General features: G+C 39.0%; 1 long non-coding RNA gene across 1 annotated transcript in view; it reads right to left on the minus strand.

Moving 5' to 3' along the window:
* Window positions 1-5,178: 5,178 nt before the first annotated feature.
* The window catches only part of LOC140459753 (uncharacterized), a 35,078-nt gene continuing 31,825 nt past the window's right edge, over window positions 5,179-8,431 (minus strand). Inside the window, exon 3 of the long non-coding RNA XR_011953859.1 lies at window positions 5,179-5,333. This is a non-coding gene — a long non-coding RNA (uncharacterized lncRNA). The remainder of the gene's footprint in view (window positions 5,334-8,431) is intronic.

The raw sequence follows: 8,431 nt of genomic DNA on the forward strand, positions 1-8,431 counted from the left end.
GTAGACAAAAACAAATTTGAATTAGGCCAATCAGTTTAAATTATATCCCAGAAAATACCAAACTCCAATCAAGTTTGAATTTAGTATATTGACAATATTAAAATCAATGACACCATCCAATGCTTTGGAGATGTAAGACTGGCAGAACGTGAACAGTTTAGGGAGAACTGGCAAGCCATCAGCATGTACACTTTGCCTGAAACGTAACTCTCTGAAAGGTACCTTTATCAGTCGATGACCTGAGAAACAGAAATCCCTAAGAAGAAGAAAACTAACAGAATAAGATACAAAGGGAAGATTCAACAACTGCCTCGTTTTGAATTCTGAATTTTTGGTGAATCTTACTTGGGGTGGGAGGGGGGGTTTATCAGACAAGTATTATAGAAGGAAAATTAAAAGGTAGGTTAAAGGAAGGAGTTAGAAGGAGTTAGTTAATTATTCTGTATTATACTTTAAGAAATAACGTTGTTAATTTTTACTTTGAATATTTCTGGGCCTCTCAAATTTTACAGATTACAAGCACGGGGTAAATCATTTTGTGTTGCTGGTTTAAATTAGCAGGGGGTTTTACCACGTGTCGTAACAGAAGACATAGACTTGGAAACTTGCAGATCCGTCAATTTACTTTATTCGGGTTCTAGAGTGATTGTAATTTTACAAATTTTGTCTCTTCATTCCGCCTCATGCTTATCAGCTATTACTCGAAGTTTATTTTGTATTTTCTACAGCGAAAACAATAGGAAACTCCTTGCTCAACCACTATTTCTTTACGATCTACTATTAACTCCCTGTTCTCATTCCCCAGTGGATGAACACTCACTTCAGTTACTCTCTTCACTTTTTATATCTGTAGAAAATCTTCCTATCGAATTTCAGATTTCTACCCAGCTTCCTCTCATTCTAATTTTATCCTACTGATGGACTGTATAGCCATTCTCTGCCATTCGATATATTCTGAGCAAGCATCTGATGTGCAACTCATTTTAGTATAATTGTCTGTTTTTTTTTACTGACCATGGATGGTGGATCCTCTCTTCAGAACTTTCTCTTTGTAAAAAGACCATACTTTTTATGACTATTCTGAAATATTACCTAAACTGTCTGCAACTGGCTCTCTATTGATCTATCCTTTAGCCTGGTTGCCAGTTCATTTCAGCTAGCTCAGCTTTCATGCCCACATAGTTGCTATTATTTTACTTTAAAAGACTTATCTTTGACCCAATCTTCTCCCGTTCAACTTGGATGTAAAATTCAACCATATTGTGGTTACTGCTGTCTTGGGGAGCCTTGTACTCTCAGGTGATGCTTACTCCTGTCACCTTACACGATATTTAGTCGGAGACAACAGGTTTTCAGTATGGTTTGAAACGAGCTGCACAAAAACACTGTATGAACTCCTCATCCAGACAACTGCCAAAGGGATTTTTCTATTTTGTATGTAGATGACTCCATGACTCTATAAAAGTCCCCCATGAATATTGGTGCTCCTTTATTACAAGTATCCAGTATTTTGTCTTATATACATTTTAGTTACTGTCACTGGACTTATGGATCAATCCTACTGGTGACTTATTTCTCTTGTTATTCTTCATTTCTGCCCAAACTGATCTAAAATCCTAATATGTTGAACCAAGGTTTTCTCTAACCATTGCAGTGTTCAGGATGCATTGTAACCTTTGAATGTCTAGCTCCTCATACCTTCTATGCAGAACCTCTTTCCAAAGCTTATATTTCTACCTATATCATTGGTACCAACATGGACCACAGTAACTCGATCCTCTCTTTCCCATTGCAAGTTTCTCTCCAGGCCCCAAATGTCCCAAATCTGGAATTGGATAAGCAACACAGCTGTCGAGATAAATTTAAGAGAAAGCCAGATAGATAAATGAGGAAGAGGATGGGTGTCAATCTCCCAGACTGTACTATCCCCATTACCACTGCATCTCTTGTCACTCTTCCTGCTTGACTGGTTTCCTGTAACACAGTACCATCTTAGCTCATCCACTCTGAAGCCCCTAAATTCATCTAAGAAAGCTGAGAGATCATCAAATCTATCGGACAATGACAGAGGTTGACATTCCTCTAAGGGTCCTTCCCTGTCTCACTCAGTCAGAACCTCTTGTCTCTGACAAATGACCAAATCAGGAGACCCTATCCTAAGTGGCATGATTGCCTCCTGATAGGAAGAATCCAGGTTATTTTTCCAATCCTCTGTGAATCACAGTGTCTGTAATTTATTTGTTTCTTCTGTATTGCATTATTACCATCAATTTGTTTACTATGTTAAACTGATCATAAAGCATAATAATAAAGATTCATAATTATTTTTCCAATTCCATCTTACATATTCTATATACGTCAATGTTTCTAGTAGTAAATTTCATGTCCCAACAATCCTGTATATAATAACAATTGTCATATGTCCTGATGAACGTCAATATTGAAGCTCCTTGGATGCTGCCTGAACTGCTGTGCTCTTCCAGCACCACTAATTTCCAGCATCTGCAGTCATTGTTTTTACCTCGTATGTATATAAGGATGGTTATGTTTGCTGTTGCTGTGACCTGGATGTGACTTTTTATTGTTTTAAATCTTATTGAAAATATTGAGAGAATTTACAGTCACTCCTGTAATTTTTCATTTTTGTAATTTATATTCATAAAATTTGAACTTTGCTTCCAGGAAACATCCTGAGATTTTTATTCAGGTTTTATTTGAGCCTGGCAGGCCCAAAATTGAAAAAGAATGTGAACCCTGGTAACACTGGTATTGCACTCTGCAAACTTTCAAGAGCTCACAGACTCTGTTCTTGGAGAACTTGCTGCCCCCACACCAAAGCTCACAAGTGCTGCAATACTGCCCTCTGGTGACCTGACTTTCATCATCCTGGCTTGGGCATCGAGCAAATCTTGTATTTGTGCCCCAGTTCCTTAAACAGCAGAAAGGACATTATTTCTGTCTACGTGTAAATTAGATCATTGAAAAGCCTCACACAGTTCATGTTCTGAGAAGATGTTAGACAGAGAAGGTTCCTCATCTTTGTGCTTTGCTCAAGCTGCAAAGGCCGCTGGTGAAATCGGAATCAATGCAAATGGCTTCTCTGTTGCTATGACTCTGAAAATGATCATATTACATTGCTTTGGCCTGGAATGCTTTGTTTCCTGCATGTGCAATTTGTATGAATTGCCCATTTCTTGCTATTGTATATTTGATTGAAGGCTGCCACAGCAACAGACTGTAAATCTGTTAAATATTAATCTTCAGATCCTTCCATTAATTTGTTCCCACCATATCATTTTTAAAAAAAAACGTATTCAGTCACTCTAGCTGGGCCAGCATTTACTGCCCATCCCTCGTTGCCCTTGAGAAGGTGGTGGTGAAGTGCTTTCTTGGATTGCTTCAATCAGTGTGCTGTAGATTGTTCAACAATGCCATTAGGGAGGGAATTCCAGAATATTGACCCAGAAATGAAATGGAAGGAATGGTAATATTTTCATGTCAGGATGGTGAGTGGCTTGGAGGGGAACTCGCAAGTGTTTCCATGTATCTTCCACCCTTGTTCTTCTAGATAGTAGCGTTCATAGGTTTGGAAGGTGTTGTCTGACAAGCCTTGGTGAATTCCTAAAGTACATCTTCAAGACACGACTCCCTTTCACCCAGATTTTGAATTTAAATCTCCAAATTCTCCATTGGTCGTAGCGACAGCTGTTCAAATTTAAGACGGCAAGCTGTTGACAGCATTGAAGGTGGTTGGGACAGGATGTCTGTGGTCTCTTGCTATGAGCTGGGATATTTCTGCTCTGTTGCTGTGGACATGGAATGTGGATGCTCTGTTCCTATGGTTCAGGGTTCTCATGTTCTGCTGCTTTGGACCAGAATTCTCACGGTCTGTTGCTATGGGCTAGGTTCTCATGCCATGTTGCTATGGCCAGGGATGCCATGACGGTCGTGACTTGAAGCTCCATGGAACAGTTGCTGACATTTTGTGTCCTTTTTCTTGCCTCTTTCTTTCTTAGTGGTGAGTGTCAGACTCCAAACCAGAACAGGACCTGGGAGTCCCAGCTCAATGTTACAAGAAGCCTCTCAAACATCCCAATATAGGCCTCCAGCTCTGAAGCTGCAGGAGGAGCTTTAACAAGGGGATCCTGATCATGAAAAATCGTCTTTAAAATATACCTGGATGAGGATATTTATCCCTTTATAAAACGGGCCAGAAGATGATATGCTTTCTTTCATGGAATTGTAGAAGTCCTCTTTAAAAAGAGTCCTAATGAAAGTTCTTTCTGTTAATTGGATTGTATTGATGGTAAGACACCCTCCTTGAGTGTTGCTCAGTCTCTTCTCCATTTGTGTGTAGGTGGCACTGATGATTATGCTGGAAGAATGAGAAGCATTTCAAATATGCTGCGATGTTTAGGCCGTGACAATTTTAAATTTGACTTTGTTCCTTATGGTTGCCACTGCACCCGCAAGAAGAGGCAGATTCTGATCGGAAAGCCGGTGGACTTGATTGATTGGTAAGGACTGCAATTCCTGGCAGTGAGGATGGAAGAGTGAACCTGCATTCATGATGCAGCTTTCACATCCTCAGGATGCCCCAAAGTGCTTCACAAAGAATTTGCTTTTAGATTCAAACACCACTTCACACAGCAAGATCTCACAAACAAGAATATGATAGATTATTCATTGAGTGGTTTAGGTGGTGTTACCCAGAAGAACCACCCTTGATTATTTTTTTCTTTGAATAGTGCTTGAGGATCTTTTATGTCTAACTGAAAATCCAACAATGCATTGTCCTTTCACACTACACCAAGTAACCAACCTGGATTGTGTGTTTAAATCTGGTTAGCTAAGGCTAAAACCTACGTTCACCCTATTCAGACAATAGCATTGAGCCATGAGAATAAATTTTAAATGGACAGGAAAGAACAGATGAACCTATTGAACCTGCCCTATGCTGGCACAGTTTAACTTCTGCATGCAATTGCACCATCCCCTGTCCCATCCAACCATTCAATCTGATAGAGAGGCAAAATAGAACAAAAGCCTCAAAAAAACGTGGAAGGGAGGTGGCAGTGCAATGGTAATGTCACAAATTAATGTCTGAGGCATTCGTTCAAACCCACAGATAGTTCACCCATGTCTTTTATGAAGAGAAATCTGTCATCCTCACCTGATATGTTTTACATACAACTCTGCACATGCTGACTTTTCACCATCCTAATGGCCTTGCAAGCCACTCGGTTCAAGGGCACTACAGGATAGTCAACAATACAACCATTATGAACGATGTCGATGTCCCATGAAATGATTTTTGAAAATTTAGGAGAAACCTGTGAAATTAAGAATGAATCTAATTACTTGAGGGGCTCGGTCATTCTGAAACCTGGATACTTGACATTTAACGAAATAACAAAAAGGATTATGATATAAATTAATAACTAATAATAATACAGTAAAGTATGTATAGAAGGAAAGAAAATGGTAAAAGGCACTACAGAAAATTTTGGAGAGGTTAGAGAAATGATTGAGTAAATCAAGAGGTAATGGATTAGGTATAATCCAGTGTCAATTTTGAAAGCCTGCAATTTTTAAAAATGATAGGGAAGTTTGGAGTTTGTCGGCTTCCTGATGGGTAAAAGTCCTGCTTTACTTCTGTTGTTAGCATCCCTATGTAGTGATATTCTTGGCAATGACAGAAAGATATGGTCACGGTGCTGCAATCAGCCCCACAATATTGGCCTGTCATGGAAATACATTTGAAGGAGACTGGTGGAAAAAGTACTATGATTTATGTAATATTTTCACTCTTTGAACCAAGAGTAATGTAGGAGAGTCTGCTGTTGTTTGATCAGCAATATAAAAAGCGGTTCGACAATGGAATGTCTCATCTTTTATATCTGTTACACGATTGTGTGAATTCTGACTATTATCTGTCTTCATCATTGTAAATTTCCATAATGTTCTGATTCATTGATGCCCAGGTTAAATTCATCATTCTTCTAATGTAAATGTTTCTTCTAAATCAATGTTACTACCTCTCTTTTCTAAGGTGCTGCCTTCAACACCAGTGCTGCTACAAGACACGGGTAGGAGAAGGCTGCAATCCAATGGTCCACTACAGATGGAGCTGCATTGATGGGATTGTGGAGTGTCCTTCAAGTAAGTTTAAGTCACGGAGATTTATGTATGTTCAGAATATTGACAATGGAAAGTGCAGAGGCATAAATAAAGCAGATGCTAGGCATTTACAAACTCCTTAAGTAAGTGACACCAAGCATAAGAGTGACCAGGTGAAGAGGGCATTCTACAACACACATTGTAGCTTCTCTGGAAGGAAAATGTCTATTCTGAGGGAAGAAAGAAAGACTCGCATTTCTTTAGAATCTTTCAAAGCCTCAGGAAGTCTTGAAGCAATTCACAGCTAATTCAGTATTTTTGAAGTGTAATGGCCGTTATAGTGTAGGGAAACATGGTGGCCAATTTGTGCATGGTAACTTCCTACAAATAACAATGCAACAACATGCATCCAAAGATGTGCAGGTTAGGTGAATTGGCCATGCTAAATTGCCTATAGTGTTCAGGGATGTTTAGGTTAGGTGCATTAGTCAGGGGTAAATATAGGGTAGGGGAATGGGTCTGAGTGGGTTATTTTTTGGAGAGTTGGTGTGGACTTGTTGGGCCAAAGGGCCTGTTTCCACACTGGAGGGATTCGAACTCAAAACTGATCAGATTGGCTATTAGTTGACGGAAAAATATTGGTCAGGCACCAGTGAGAATTCCCTGATTTCCCTCAAAATACTACCATGAGATCTTTAACACGGGATCTTTCTCTGAGGGAGTAATGGTGTCTTGTCTCATCCGACTGTTGGCACATTTGGTAATCTTGCACTTCTGGCAGTATAATATTTCATCAATACTGTCAGTACTTCCTCACTACTTAATGTCTAGCAGTGCAGTATTCTCTCACTGAATATCTATCAGAGGAGTATCCTCTCACCGAATTTCTGTCAATGCAGAGCTTCTTGAGTAATACCCCTCAGTACTGTGGCACAGGGAATGTCAGCACCTCATTAATATATTGTGCAAAGAGTATTTGGTTTAACAGTTTATTTGAAAGAGTGGAGGAATGGGTTTCTTGTTGATCATGTTTGGACTACTAATATGGAAACGCCATCAACATAGTTATACAGTACCATTAATGTAATGCAATGTCTCAATGTATTTGACAGAAGTATTATTCAATAAAATGAATCGTCAAGTCACGTAAGGTAATATTAGGTTAAATGAACAAAAGATTAGCCAAAGAGTTTGGTTTTAAGGAGTGTCTAAAGGGAGGAGCGTGAGGTAGAGTTGTGGAGAGGTAGTGGATGTGATCCTTCTGAGGAAAACCTGGGATTGTTCAATGTTTAAAAATGCTGCAATGAAACTGTAAAGAGTGAGTTTGTCTCATGTACAGTTTACTGTATTAATAACATAGAGTATTACTTTCTCTGTGTTGGAAACTTCTCAATATTCTTATGGACCAAAACTTTTCAACAAGGTCATCCAGACCCTATCGTTTCCATTTGTTTTAAGCAGGTGTAAAGTGGATACTCGAGGAGTGGTGCAGCTAGCCTAATCACTCTGTTTCAAACAAAACAGAATTTATTTGTACATGAATAAAAGAAAACCAAATTTAGAATAGTGTAACTATTTGAAAACCAACATCCCCATAAACACCCCCTTGACAAAAAAGGTAAAATCAAGCACAGGTTCTTACAGGAGAGATGTCAGGGAGAGACAGGATTAGCAGGGAGCTGTTTTTTGACCAGTTGCCTCAAAAAGCTGACTGCTTGCTAAAACCCAATCAAACCAAACCCTGAACTGGGAGAAATGGCCATTCCCTTTTCATTGTCAAGTATTTTAAAAGAAAGACTTAAAAACATTCTCAAGTAGATAGACATATAGGAAATTCTGACTTTATGATCCCTGTGAGGAAAAAAAACAAAGGACAACAATACCTTGTTAAAGAAGCATCATCATCACAATATGACCCTGCCTAGAAAGCATTGCTTATCTGGGGAAAATTAGCTATTTAGAAAATTAGCTATTTGTAGAACTTCTCTGAAAGTTTTTAAAAAAACTATTTTTGGTGAATTCTGCTCGATGATAGTCATTTCTGAATACTTTTTCCTCACCATTCAGGACCCAAGGCACACTTGTGCCACACAGCCAGGTGCACATGTGACTACTATCTGGCTCTCTGTCTGCTCCCATTTCCAATTTGGGAGAAGTACAAGAATCACCCCTTGAAACATTGTTCCAAGGACATACAGTGTTTTTTTACTACCTGAAGAAGAATGCAAACAAAAATAAAAGACTTTCAGAACGTCCAGTCTCTTTCGTGTGCAGTTTGTCATCTGCTGATCTGTCTCAGTGTTTGGAGTGA

This window comes from Chiloscyllium punctatum, chromosome 35, assembly GCF_047496795.1.
Source record: "Chiloscyllium punctatum isolate Juve2018m chromosome 35, sChiPun1.3, whole genome shotgun sequence".
NCBI classification, from domain to species: Eukaryota; Metazoa; Chordata; class Chondrichthyes; order Orectolobiformes; family Hemiscylliidae; genus Chiloscyllium; species Chiloscyllium punctatum.